General features: G+C 53.4%; 1 protein-coding gene across 1 annotated transcript in view; it reads right to left on the bottom strand.

The window, feature by feature from the left end:
* LOC125282187 (uncharacterized) overlaps positions 1-12,925 on the bottom strand; it is a 140,466-nt gene that overhangs the window by 114,344 nt on the left and 13,197 nt on the right. The window contains exon 2 of the mRNA XM_057306420.1: positions 7,304-7,389. The gene's annotated coding sequence lies outside the window, so the exon portion shown is untranslated. The remainder of the gene's footprint in view (positions 1-7,303; positions 7,390-12,925) is intronic.

Raw genomic sequence — 12,925 nt, 5'->3', positions numbered from 1 at the left:
GTCCCTGAAGGGCCCCTGATGCCACCTGCCCTGTCGGAGCCGGCGCAGGACATACTCACAGCTCTGACTCCCTGTCGGAAGCTCCAAGAGCCACCTGCGCCCTTGGCAGCCCCGGAGCCCGAGCAGGCTGCAGTCCTAGCTATGGAGGTCCCTCAAGAGCCCCTCAGGCCACGTGACATGTCAGACCCAGCGGAGGATATACTCACAGCTCTGACTCTCTGTCAGGTGCTAGAAAGGTCACCTGCACCTTTGACAGTGCGGGAATCTGAGCAGGCTCCGGCACCAGCCATGGAGGTCCCTGAAGAGCCCGTGATGACACCTGCCATTTCAGAGCCACGGCAGGATATACTCACAGCTCGGACTCTCTGTCGGGAGCTACAAGAGTCACCTGCACCTTTGGAAAGCCTGGAGCCCGAGCAGGCTCCAGCACTACCTATGGAGGTCCCTGAGGGGACCCTGATGCCACCTGCCCTGTCGGAGACGGCGCAGGACATACTCACTGCTCTGACTCCCTCTCAGGAGCTCCAGGAGCCACGCCCGGCCTTGGCAGCGCCGGAGCCCGAGCAGCCTGCAGCACCACCTTCGGAGGTCCCTGAAGAGCCCCTTAGGCCGCGTCCCATGTCACAGCCAACAGAGGATATACTCACAGCTCTGACTCCCTGTCAGGTGCTACAAGGGTCACCTGCACCTTTGACAGTGCGGGAATCTGAGCAGGCTCCGGCACCAGCCATGGAGGTCCCTGAAGAGCCCGTGATGACACCTGCCATTTCAGAGCCACGGCAGGATATACTCACAGCTCGGACTCTCTGTCGGGAGCTGCAAGAGTCACCTGCACCTTTGGAAACCCTGGAGCCCGAGCAGGCTCCAGCACTACCTATGGAGGTCCCTGAGGGGACCCTGATGCCACCTGCCCTGTCGGAGACGGCGCAGGACATACTCACTGCTCTGACTCCCTCTCAGGAGCTCCAGGAGCCACGTCCGGCCTTGGCAGCGCCGGAGCCCGAGCAGCCTGCAGCACCACCTTCGGAGGTCCCTGAAGAGCCCCTTAGGCCACGTCCCATGTCACAGCCAACAGAGGATATACTCACAGCTCTGACTCCCTGTGAAGAGCTTGAAGACCGACCTGCACTTTTTGCAGCCACGGCGCCCACACACGCTGCAGCACCACCTTCGGAGGTCCCTGAAGAGCCCCTTAGGCCACGTCCCATATCAGAGCCAACAGAGGATATACTCAGGGCTCTGACCCTCTCTCAGGCGCAAGAAGAGTCACCTGCACCTTTGACAGTGCGGGAGCCTGAGCAGGCTCCGGCACCAGCCATGGAGGTCGCTGAAGAGCGCGTGATGACAGCTCCCATTTCAGGGCCACGGCAGGATATACTCAAAGCTCTGACACCATGTCAGGATCTTGAAGACCCACCTGCACCTTTCGCGGCCCGAGCGCCCGCGCATGCTGCAACACTAACTATGGAGGTCCCTGAAGGGCCCCTGATGCCACCTGCCCTGTCGGAGCCGGCGCAGGACATGCTCACTGCTCTGACTCCCTGTCAGGAGCTCCAAGAGCCACCTCCGCCCTTGGCAGCACCGGAGCCCGAGCAGCCTGCAGCACCAGCTTCGGAGGTCCCTGAAGAGCCCCTTGGGCCACGTCTCATGTCACAGCCCACAGATGATATACTCCCAGCTCTGACTCCCTGTCAGGAGCTTGAAGACCGACCGGCACTTTTCGCAGCCCCGGCGCCCACGCACGCTGCAGCGCCAACTGTGGAGGTCCCTGAAGGGCCCCCGATGCCACTTGCCATGTCAGAGGAAGCGGAGGATACACTCACAGCTCTGACGAACGGTCAGGAGCTGCAAGAGCCACTGGCATCTATGGCAGCCCCAGAGCCCGAGCAGGCTCCAGCTCCAGCTATGGAGGTCCCTGAAAGGCCCCTGATGCCACCTGCCCTGTCGAAGACGGCGCAGGAGATGCAAACAGCTCTGACTCCCTGTCAGAAGCTCCAAGAGCCACCTGCGCCCTTGGCAGCCCCGGAGCCCGAGCTGGCTCCAGTCCTAGCTATGCAGGTCCCTGAAGAGCCCCTTTGGCCACGTGACATGTCAGAGCCAGCGGAGGCTATACTCACAACTCGGACTCTCTGTCGGGAGCTAGAAGAGTCACCTGCACCTTTTGCAGCCCCGGCGCCCGCGCACGCTGCAGCACTAGCTCTGGAGGTCCCTGAAGGGCCCCTGATGCCGCTTGCCATGTCTGAGCCAGCGGAGGATGTACACAGAGCTCTGACCCCCTGTCAGCAGCTCCAAGAGCCACCTCCGGCCTTGGCTGCGCCGGAGCCCGAGCAGCCTGCAGCACCACCTTCGGAGGTCCCTGAAGAGCCCTGTAGGCCACGTCTCATGTCACAGCCAACAGATGATATACTCACAGCTCTGACTCCCTGTGAAGAGCTTGAAGACCGACCTGCACTTTTTGCAGCCACGGCGCCCACACACGCTGCAGCACCAACTATGGAGGTCCCTGAAGGGCCCCTGATGCCACCTGCCCTGTCGGAGCCGGCGCAGGACATACTCACTGCTCTGACTCCCTGTCAGGAGCTCCAAGAGCCACCTCCGCCCTTGGCAGCACCAGAACCCGAGCAGCCTGCAGCACCAGCTACGGAGGTCCCTGAGGAGCCCCTTAGGCCACGTCCCATATCAGAGCCAACAGAGGATATACTCAGGGCGCTGACCCTCTCTCAGGTGCAAGAAGAGTCACCTGCACCTTTGACAGCGCGGGAGCCTGAGCAGGCTCCGGCACCAGCCATGGAGGTCCCTGAAGAGCGCGTGATGACAGCTCCCATTTCAGAGCCACGGCAGGATATACTCAGCGCTCTGACTCCCTGTCGGGAGCTTGAAGACCCACCTGCACCTTTGGCAGCCCCGGTGCCCGCGCACGCCGCGGCACTAACTATGGAGGTCCCTGAAGGGCCCCTGATGTCACTTGCCTTGTCAGAGCCAGCGGAGGATATACACAGAGCTCTGACTCCCTGTCAGCAGCTACAAGAGCCACCTGCACCTCTGGCAGCCCCAGAGTCCAAGCAGGCTACAGCACCAGTTATCGGGCTTGCCGAAGGGCGCCGCCTACCACCTCTCTCAGTGGAGCATCCGGCCTCGGCCCCGGCCCCGGAGCAGCCGTTCCTGCTCGCTGAATCCCCAAAGGATGGCTTCCCCTCCCCTGTCATTCCAGTGTTTCTAATTTTTGCGTTGTTCATGCACCTATTTCATAGCTTAATACGTTCTGGTCTATAAATAAAGGATAAATTGAGTTTTCATGGAATTTTACTCTGATCCTTTTAAATTGTACCTCCAGGTGTCATTAGGTACACAGTGTTTCACAGCCTGTCCTTCTACAATATTTCCCTCCCAGACACTCCCGTGCCACTCGTCAGATACTGCTCATTCCCTCAGCCCAGTCCCTGTAGCCACGGCTCCCCTCTCGTCTCCGCCTCTGTGAGTTACTTCTTCTGGGTTTTCATGTGTGTGGGATCAGGCAGTGTGGCCTTTTTGTATCTAGCTACGTAACCTATGAGTGATTCATTTTTTTTTTCAGGTTTTTTTCTCTTAAAAAACAAACAAACACAGAAACACAAAAACAGAAACAAAAAAAACCCCACTTTACTACAAAGGAATATTGCTGATACAATACTGCGCATGTGAAGCCCCAAAATGAAATGTTTTCATGATCTGGGATAGGCTTCCCTTTTGTAAGTGTGACCCAGGAGCCAGAAATCTCTGGGTCCAGGAGACACCTTCAAAATCTTTCATTTTCCTGGATAGGCCAGGTTTCAATGATCCTAATGTGCATGTTATAAAAATATTAAGACTGCATATTAAATCTTCCTCTTTATTACAAACATATCAGGTAATTTAAAAGTTCTCTAAGGTTTCAGCCAGATTACGTTTTGGTAGCAAAAGAGTGATGTAAATATGAAGAAAGGAAGACACATTCCTTCTACCTTCTACCATGATAGCCCATAACACATGGCGTCCCTCTTCCAGTCCTTTCCCTCGGAGTGTATGGGTGAGTGAGAGCGGGGGAGGGGGTTTGCCTGTGTGGGGGACAGGGTGGGGCAGGGAGGGTTCCACAGCTGGGCTCTTGTGCGGCCTGAGGTCCCCACAGTGGACAGGCACTGCCACTCCTCTCCTGTCCCCTTCTGCATTTTCAGGAGCTACACATCATTTACTCAGCAGCACCACCTGCCCAACAACTGAGACCTCTCCAATTCTTTGAGTCTCCTCCTTAAAGTGAAGAGTACAATGTGCCGTAAATCTCTTGTGCTTTAGGGCTGTTTCCTAAAAGCACAATTTCTGGAACACACGCTAGTCCCACTGTTGGGAGTATTGGCTGCAGGGTCCTCTAGCTATACTCTCTTTCTTTCCGTGGAGCCTTGCTCGGGAAAGGAGGGTCCCCGGAGACTAGAGATGAACCCTGAAATCACGAGGAAGACAAGCCAGCAGTGAGGCCATCAGGCTACCTGGGCGGGACCCATGGAGCACGGAAGAGCCTGTCCATACCGCCCTCATGGATCCTCCCTCCACAAGCAGCCCTGCCCCCCCACCCCCCCCCCCACCCCCGTCCTGGAACACCCCTCATCCAGACCCCGTCCCGGGACACACCCCAGCCACTCCAGCCCCTCTTGCTCTAGAACTCAGCTTCTAAGTAGAGCAACCGGGTCCTGCTTCCAGGCCAGCAGAGGGGCGTCGGCCGGGCCACACTTGTCTGCTTGCTCCGGGTCCATCCTTTTTGGGCCCTCTCCTCGCAGGAAGGAACCAACCTCTCAGGGCCGCTCAGCTCAGGGAGTCACAGACATGACCTGAATGTGTTCATCCATATGTCCACTAGGTGGCAACAGCGAGAACTGCTTGAACCTCTGTGAACAGGAGGGACCTTTACTGAGGAGGCAAGAGAAGGCTAGCTGAGGACAAAGCCGGAACTGACACCCCACCCCCACCCCCCACCATGGGGTGGACGTGACATTCCTCAGGCACTCCCGGCTGCCCTAAAGGGCAAAGAAATAGTTCACCTATAGACACCACAATCCTGCAAGACTTAAGTCTCCCTCAGTTTCCCAATGTCTTAGCACTTTCCAAGAACCAAGCCTTTCTATCAGTTACTTAGCTTCCTGAAGGGAAAGTAGATACAATGAAATGTCCTTCTAATCTGCAGCCTCCAGGAAGTTCCCAACCGTCTTAATGTTCATGCCTTGCTAGAGGGCAAAACCACCTTCCCTAGACAATGGCAAGGCCTCTGTACCTTGGGAGTCTTCTTTAACATATGCAAGTATTATCTCAACCTCCCTTTTTCCTTCCCTTCCCCCAACCCCATAGTCTTATCATCAGTCACCCCTCACAAGCCAGAGCAGCAGCTCTTTCTGCCACGGGTCCTGTCATAAACCACCAGTTTTGCACCAAAGACGTCTCAAGAATTCTCTCCTGGTCGTCGGCTCCGGGTTCCACCCCACTGAACCTCACCTATATTCCACGACCTCCTCATTTCCAAAGCACACTGGGTGCTCATGGAAGCTGCAGGATGGACAGAGCCTCAACCGGCGGCTTTGGCACTGGGCATAGCCCCTCCACACCCCTCAGGCTCCTCCAGCAGCGACCCCCTGCCCCTGCCAGCCCCAATTCCCGATAACCCTCCGGTTCAGTTGTTGTGAGAGCAGTGCCTACGCTTCCTGCTCGAGACCCAAGTGAGGAGAAGGGAGAGATCCCTCTCCTCGCACCAAGTCACTTGACGGGGAGTCCACTTGATCAGAAGCTCTCCGTCTGGGAGCCCTGCAAAGGACAGGAATGCTGTGACCCTCCGCCTTCCCTCAGGAGCTTTGGTGTGGGGAGCACCGCAGACGTCTACACAACTTGGCGCACAACAGCATCACACCTCCGCGCCTACAGATGCGGGCGGCCGTTTTTATTCTCACCCTCTCAAGAGGCGGGGAAAGCCCTCTGGGAACGCAAGGCACACAGAGCAACCCGCTGACCCTGAGCCCCACCGGGCCCCCTGGCAAGGGGCAGTGCATCCCCGTCCAGGCAAAAACACCTGCGAAACAGGGCACTAGGCCCCTGCCCCCCGAATACGAGGTGAAACAACAAGTGAACAGCAAGTTTACAGACCAAAGAGGACGGCCAAACTCCAGCGCTAGGGGAAAATAGCACCTAGAGCTCGAGGCTTTTTCTCATCATTCATTTCTCTCTCCATTCAACATTTTCCATTTCGTTTTTTTTTTTTTTTTGTCTTTTTTCCCTTTCCAACTACTTTTTCTTTTTCTTTTAGCGACTCTTCATTTTTCAATCTTTTCTTAACTTTCATTTTTTACATTGACATTTTATACACACATTCTTCATTTTTGGATTTCTGTCGCTATATTCAATTTGATTTCTGTGTATATATGAGTTTGGCTTTCTTTACCATTTTGGGATTTAGTGACTTCCAACACACAGACCAACAGACATTCGGGACGAAGTGGCTCACCCTGTTTTGTCCACCCTGTGAGATCCTAATCTCTCTCTCCCCCATCCATTCTTCTCCGGGGAAAGTGACTAGAGGGAGGGATTCACGGCAAAAGAAAGAGCCAGAGGTAACCCTCTCTGCCACTGATCTAACGCATACGGTTTTAAGTAAGATGTCAGAGCTGGAACTCAGGATGACAATTACAGAGTTGCTAGCTGGGCTTGAAAAAAAGTCTAAATGACACGAGAGACTCTCATAGTGCAGAAATGAAATCGAATCAGGCCCAAATTCCAAAGGCTCTAACTGAGATGCAGTCTACATTGCATGTGGACGCTCTAACGGCCAGGGTCAATGAGGCAGAAGACAGAGTCAGGGACACCAAAGACAAGCTGACGGAAAGGAAGGAAGCCGAGGAAAAGAGAGAAAGCCAACGAATGGACCATGGGTGGAGGAATCGAAAAATCAGTGATGCCACAAAAGGAAACAATATTGGAATTACTTCTGGCCCCGAGGGAGAAGACACAGAGGGACAGAAGATCTGTCTGTGTAGATCGTAGCTGAGAACTTCCCCAATCTGGGAGGGAAACGGGCATTCAAGTCCAAGAGGTAGAGAGGACTCTTCCCCAAATCCACAGGAATAGAGGAACACCCTAACATATACAGTGACGTTTGCAATTTCAGACACAAAGAGAAAATCCTGAAAGCAGCTTGAGACAAGAGGGTCTTCTAGCCACATACCTATCCACAGAGAGCTGGCACCCCAGAAAGGGCTGGCGTGATCGAGTCAGGGTACTAAATGAGAAAAACATGCAGCCAAGAATACTTTACCCAGCAAGGAGGCATTCCGAATAGGAGCAGAGATAAAGAGCTTCCAGGACAGAAAGGAACTCAAAGGATTTGGCCGCGAAACCACCCTGCAAGAAAAAGGAAGGGGGATCCTGTAAGTGAAGAGACACTCCAAGAGTACCACAGACCAGAAAGAAACAGAGACCATCTACAGAATTAGGGACGTGACAGGTAACGCAATGGACTCATCTCCATCTGCTTTTTAGATTTTTTCTTTATCATTGGTCTGAAGCAATTTTATTGGGATGTAGGTTGATAAGGAGGGTTTTTTTCATGATCTTTATGTTTGGGGGTTTTGTTGGCTGGATTCCTGAATTCTTGAATCTCTGGGTGGAGAGGGTTCATACAATTCAGATAATAATCAGACATTACTTCTTCAAACAGTTTTTTTCTGTACCTCAGCCAATTTCTTATCTACCAGGCCACGTGAAATTGCTACAAAGCTCACACATACTCTAGTGTTTGTGTGCAGGGCGTGGTTTGCACCCTTCCTTTTCTCTGCTTTATTCTGGACAACTGCAATGATCATACATTCACGTTCTCTCCCTCTCTCTCTCTCTCTCTCTGCTATTTAGTGTCTAACGTGAAGGAAAGGCCATCTACTACATTTTTCATCTTAGACGTGCTACTGTTCAGCTCCAGAAGTTGGGTTTTCCTTGTTTTCATATTTTCTATATCTCTGTTTCACTTCATCCTTTGTGTACATTCTTACGTATATAAAACCTCTTTCTAACGGTGGTTTGAATGTCCATGGGCAATACTTCCATCGTCTTTTTCATTTCTGGGTAGGTTTCTATTGTTTAATCTTTCTCCTCAGTACGAGGTGAACTTTTCTCCCTCTTTGCATCCTGGTAATCTTTTGTTGGAAGGCAGCTATCGTGAATGTTAATTGTTAGATATTAACTATGGCTTATATTTCTACACATACCCTTGAGGATTGTTCTGATGGGGAGGTTCCTGGAAAACTATTTTATCCTTCCAGACTAGCTTTCCAAAGGTTTGTTAGGTGGTATCACAGTAGTCTTCAATGTATTTTGCTACTGTTCTGTTGGTATTCTGAGCTCTCTTTGCAATGTCCCACGAATTACGAGGTTTTCCACTCTGCCTGCTGCCGGTAGCACAGACTTTTCCTGATTGTGTGTGAAGGCTAGTGACATTTTCCTCTCTGCTTCCCCTGCGCTATTATTTTCCCCACACCACCTACGTTCCTCACACATGTGCCCTACTGCGGAATGCTATGAAAACTCAAAAGTGATCCTAGATGGCTTTCTGAGGTCCTCTTTCTCTGTGCAGCTCTCCTCAGTATTCTGTACTGTAAACCACAGCCATATTGACTTCTCCAAACTTCCACCTTGCTGTCTCCAACTCATGGAAATGGCTGAGCTTCGCCTGTGTTCTACATTCCTGACCCGTAGACTAGAAATGAAATCTCTTTAGGCAGTAAGTTAGGGAAATGCAGAGTCCCTCATGTTTGTCTTCCCCCTTGCACTAGTCACTTCCCTGCATTGCCTGGAAATATATCGAAAGTGTTCTTTTGCCAGGGCGCCTGGGTGGCTCAGTTGCTTACGCCTCCGACTCGTGATCTGGACTCGGGTCACGAACTCAGGGTCTTGGGATCAAGACCAGCATTGGGCATCACACTCAGCACAGAGTCGGCTTGAGATTCTGTCTCCCCTCTCCCTCTATTCTCCCCACCCCCCACACTCTGTCTCTCAAACCAACACAGAAAATCTTTCAAATGAAAGAAAACCAGTTACGTAAGAGACAGCCTCTGCAACAAGGGGAAGACCCCAGCAGGGTCCGTGCGTTGCCCAGAATCACAGACTGGTAAGAAGGCAGAACCAGGCCTGAACCCAGCTGTCCGAGTGTCCTCAACGGTGGGGCCGTGGCTGAACCTAGCTACTCACTGGGAGCTCGGGAAGAGGTTGTGTTTTGGAACTGGCTGTAGACCTGGAGATGGTATGGGGGTGAGAAGAAGCATCGACATCCCAGGCAGGAGGCATCCCAGCACGTACCCGTCTGAGGAGGAGCCCAGGCCAGGGCAACCCACTGACGGCACCCCTGCCCGCAGGACACCCAGAGGAAAGGAGGGATGGCTCGTGACACACGACTGGCAGCGTCTAGGGGTAAGGGTGGGCTCAGCCCCTCTAAGCCAAGGCTCCAATGCCTTCTGCAGGGTTTGCCTTGGAAATTAGAAAGCCTAAGACCTGGGAAAGCTATTTCCCATCCACCCCTAGGTGGGACTCTCATCTTCTGGGCCTGCACAATACGAGTATTGGGGCCCACACATGTGCACAGATACACACACAACACAATAGGGACTGCGGGTGGCATCGGAGGAGCTACAGACTCAGAGAAGGTGAGAAAGGAAGAAAATGTGGTGGCAGGTATTCCCTACGTGGGACACCACTCCCCCAATTTCTTAGATGGTATCCCACCTGTGCCTGTGGACTTCCGCAAGAAGTCCGCTGGAAAAATCCCTATCGCACAGGCAAGACACAGACCATCCCTGACGGGCACAACGGCTTCTCCGGGGTCCCCAACAGGGAAGATGGAGACTTGCGTCAGAGCCCGGGGTGTTTCTAAGCTGGGGCCCTGGCTGCACCCAGACCTTCCCTAGGGCCTGTGGAGAGGGTTGTGTTGGTGTCACTGGGTACGCATGTGGCATGGCACGCAGAAAGGGGATGAGCAGTCGGCAGCCCAGAGCACTGTTTGTGTAGGTGCTAGTCCAGGTGTGCACTCGGGGAGGGGATCCCAGGAAGTGAAGTCACTTCCCTGATAACCGACCCCCACAGAACTTGGAACCCCGGTCACCAGGCACCCACATTCTAGTGCGGTCCCGTATCAGGCTCACTTGGCCGGAGACATTCGATAGCGAAAGATGTTCTCTTGCTGCGTGCCCATTTTCCGGGGCTCTGGCTTCCAGAAACCCCGGGCTGAGGGACTTTTCACCTGCTGCAGACACTGGCTCAACCCCTGCCCCCGACGCCGCAGGGCCTTTGCCAGGAGGTGCCGGAAGGTAATACCGAGCCGCCTAGGCCAGGCCAGGCCAGGCCACCTCTCCGAGCCATCCCTGGGCAGCCCCATCCCCCCAGTTTCAGGGAAAGAGGGGTATGTGGGGGAGGTCCCGCCCTGGGCTGGAGGAGGTTGCAGGGCAGTGGATACCCTGGGGATGCCTTCATGGTCACACCGATGCCACGGTGGGCAGGGTGGAAAGAGGATTCCTGAGGTGCCTCTCACCAGGGCCAGAGTGAATCCAAGGCCCTCGAGCTGTGTCACTTTTCTCTCCATGGTGGAGCTGCGTGCATCCTGGGGTGTGGTGGGTCTGCAAGGGAGTCCCCTGGGTCTGAGGACCAGCAAAGGCAGCCAGACAGACCTCCGAGGCCTCCCGCCTGGCTGCCGGGCACTGTCTTTACAGAGCTCCACACAGGAGACAGGGCAGGAGCTGAACGATGGGATCCCCTGCCCCACCTCCCAAAAGGACAGGAAGGAGTCCCCTACTGCCAACAAAGTCCAGCGCTGGCTCAGGGTGAGTGGAGGTGCCGGAGGGACCCAGCACCCAGGGCACCGATGCGGCACAAAGGGACCCAGATCCCAGAAACCAGCCTCTGGGCTCCTCGGGGCTCCCTCCTGGACTCCTGCTCCCATGTGAACCTGGATCCCCATCTCCTCCCCAAACCTGCCCTCAGGGCCCTGCCAACGGCCTTGGCCCCATGCACAGTCCCTATCCACATATCTGTACGAATATCAGAAAAGCCACCTTAAACCACCTCTCATCCCTTGCTCGAGATCCTGCTGAGCTGGGAGACTTTTCCCCAACGGGGCCTGGGGCTCATGGTACTATGCCTATTGCTCTGCCCTTTGGTTGTGAAGGAACCCATCCCTGGGGCCCCTCCAGGGTCCGGAGCAGGCGCCTCCTTGTGCTGCACAACATTCCAGAAGGCCCATCAGTTACCGCAGCCACTGAGCCCTTCACAGAGGCAGGACGTTCATGTGATTCCCTTCTGTTGCCAACTCACAGCGCTGCACGGAACATCCTACGTGCCCTAAAATCCCGAGCACCCCCACCCATGAAACAGTCTCTGTGGTCTCAAGCCTCACATACATCGTCAGAAATCACAGGGACGATGCCGTTAGTGCAGGGAGCGGCTGTCAATACTCAGCTAACGATCTGACCTGAGATACCGACGTCCATTCACACACCCCCCACCTCACATCCCCGTATTGTTGCCATTCTCCTTTTTCCCTAAAGAGATTGCACGAGTTATGTTTTTGAGAGACAGACAGACAGAGACAGAGACAGAGACAGAGACGGGGGTTGGAGACACAGAGGGAGAGACAGGATCCTCAAGCAGACCCTGCCCTAAGTGCGAAGCCTGACGACGGACTCGATCTCAGGACGCGCGCATCAGGAGCTCAGCCGAAACCAAGAGGCGGACCCTGAACCCACGGAACCAGCCAGGCACCTTGCTCCTTTTGTCTACTGTGGGCCCTCCTGTCCCACCTCTTTGCCTACGTCACCGAGAGCCTGGGGGTTTGCTCTGGGCTCCAAACCCCAACCCTCCTGGTGACCGCAGTGAAGACCGCATGTCTCCCCTGTCCCACCTCAGGCTAGAAAGGCCTCAACCGTGAAGAGCAATGGGACCTGCGTGGTGCGGCCCCAACGGGCAGAGCTGCTGAAGAAGCGAGTAGAACACCTGCTGCCCGCCTTCCTAGACGGAGACCTCAGCTACGTCTCCATGTTCCTGGCCACATACAGAGCTTACGCTACCACCCAGGAGGTGCTGGACCAGCTGGTGACAAGGTGAGCACCCTGCCCCTCCACAGCCCAGTGGGATCTGCCCACCTCCTGCCTGGGAGTCTGGGGAATGCCACCCAACCTCGCGGAGCCTCAGTGGGCTCCTTGGACTGGGGCAGAGTTATTACAGGGACATTTATTTCCAAATAAATCTTGCACAGACGTCATTTAAATAGCATGTATGTCACTGGATAAATTCCTAGAAGGGGAATTATTAAGCAAAATGAATTATACATTTCAATTTTGAGAAATATTGCCAAACTGCCTGTTGTATTGTGTATATTTCCACCAGCAACACATGAGAATGCATGCTTTCCTGACACCCCATTGACACATTGTGTCAGTAATTTTTTTTTTTTAACTATAGGAATAGGATAGGTATGTTACATAGCTGAGTTTCAATTTGTATAAGTGAGGATAAGATTTTTCCCCACATGCATGTCATCTTCCCAATCCTTCATTGGACATTGGTCTTTTCCCAACTGATTCACATGGATCCTGGACATGTTAAGAATATGAATTCCTTAACTGTTAAAGGATTTATAATTTTTTCCAGTTTTATCTTTTGTTTGTAGAATTTTATATGCAGTTTTACTTTAATGTAATTAAACACAGCTATTTATATATTTTTGAGCTTTTTGTCATTTTAAAAAAGCTTTCTCCAATCCAACACCATAGCATTTGAGTTGAGCTTTGCCTTGATAAGTTAACTAGTGGTATGTTTTATATAAAATGTATCATGCAGATGAATGAATTATCCTATTGGAAAAAAATATCTCCTATTTAAATTTTGGAGTTTGAGATAG

Source organism: Ursus arctos, unplaced genomic scaffold, assembly GCF_023065955.2.
Source record: "Ursus arctos isolate Adak ecotype North America unplaced genomic scaffold, UrsArc2.0 scaffold_37, whole genome shotgun sequence".
Lineage (NCBI taxonomy): Eukaryota > Metazoa > Chordata > Mammalia > Carnivora > Ursidae > Ursus > Ursus arctos.
The sequence above is the reverse complement of the archived record's forward strand: the minus strand, read 5'-3'. Positions and strand labels throughout refer to the sequence as shown.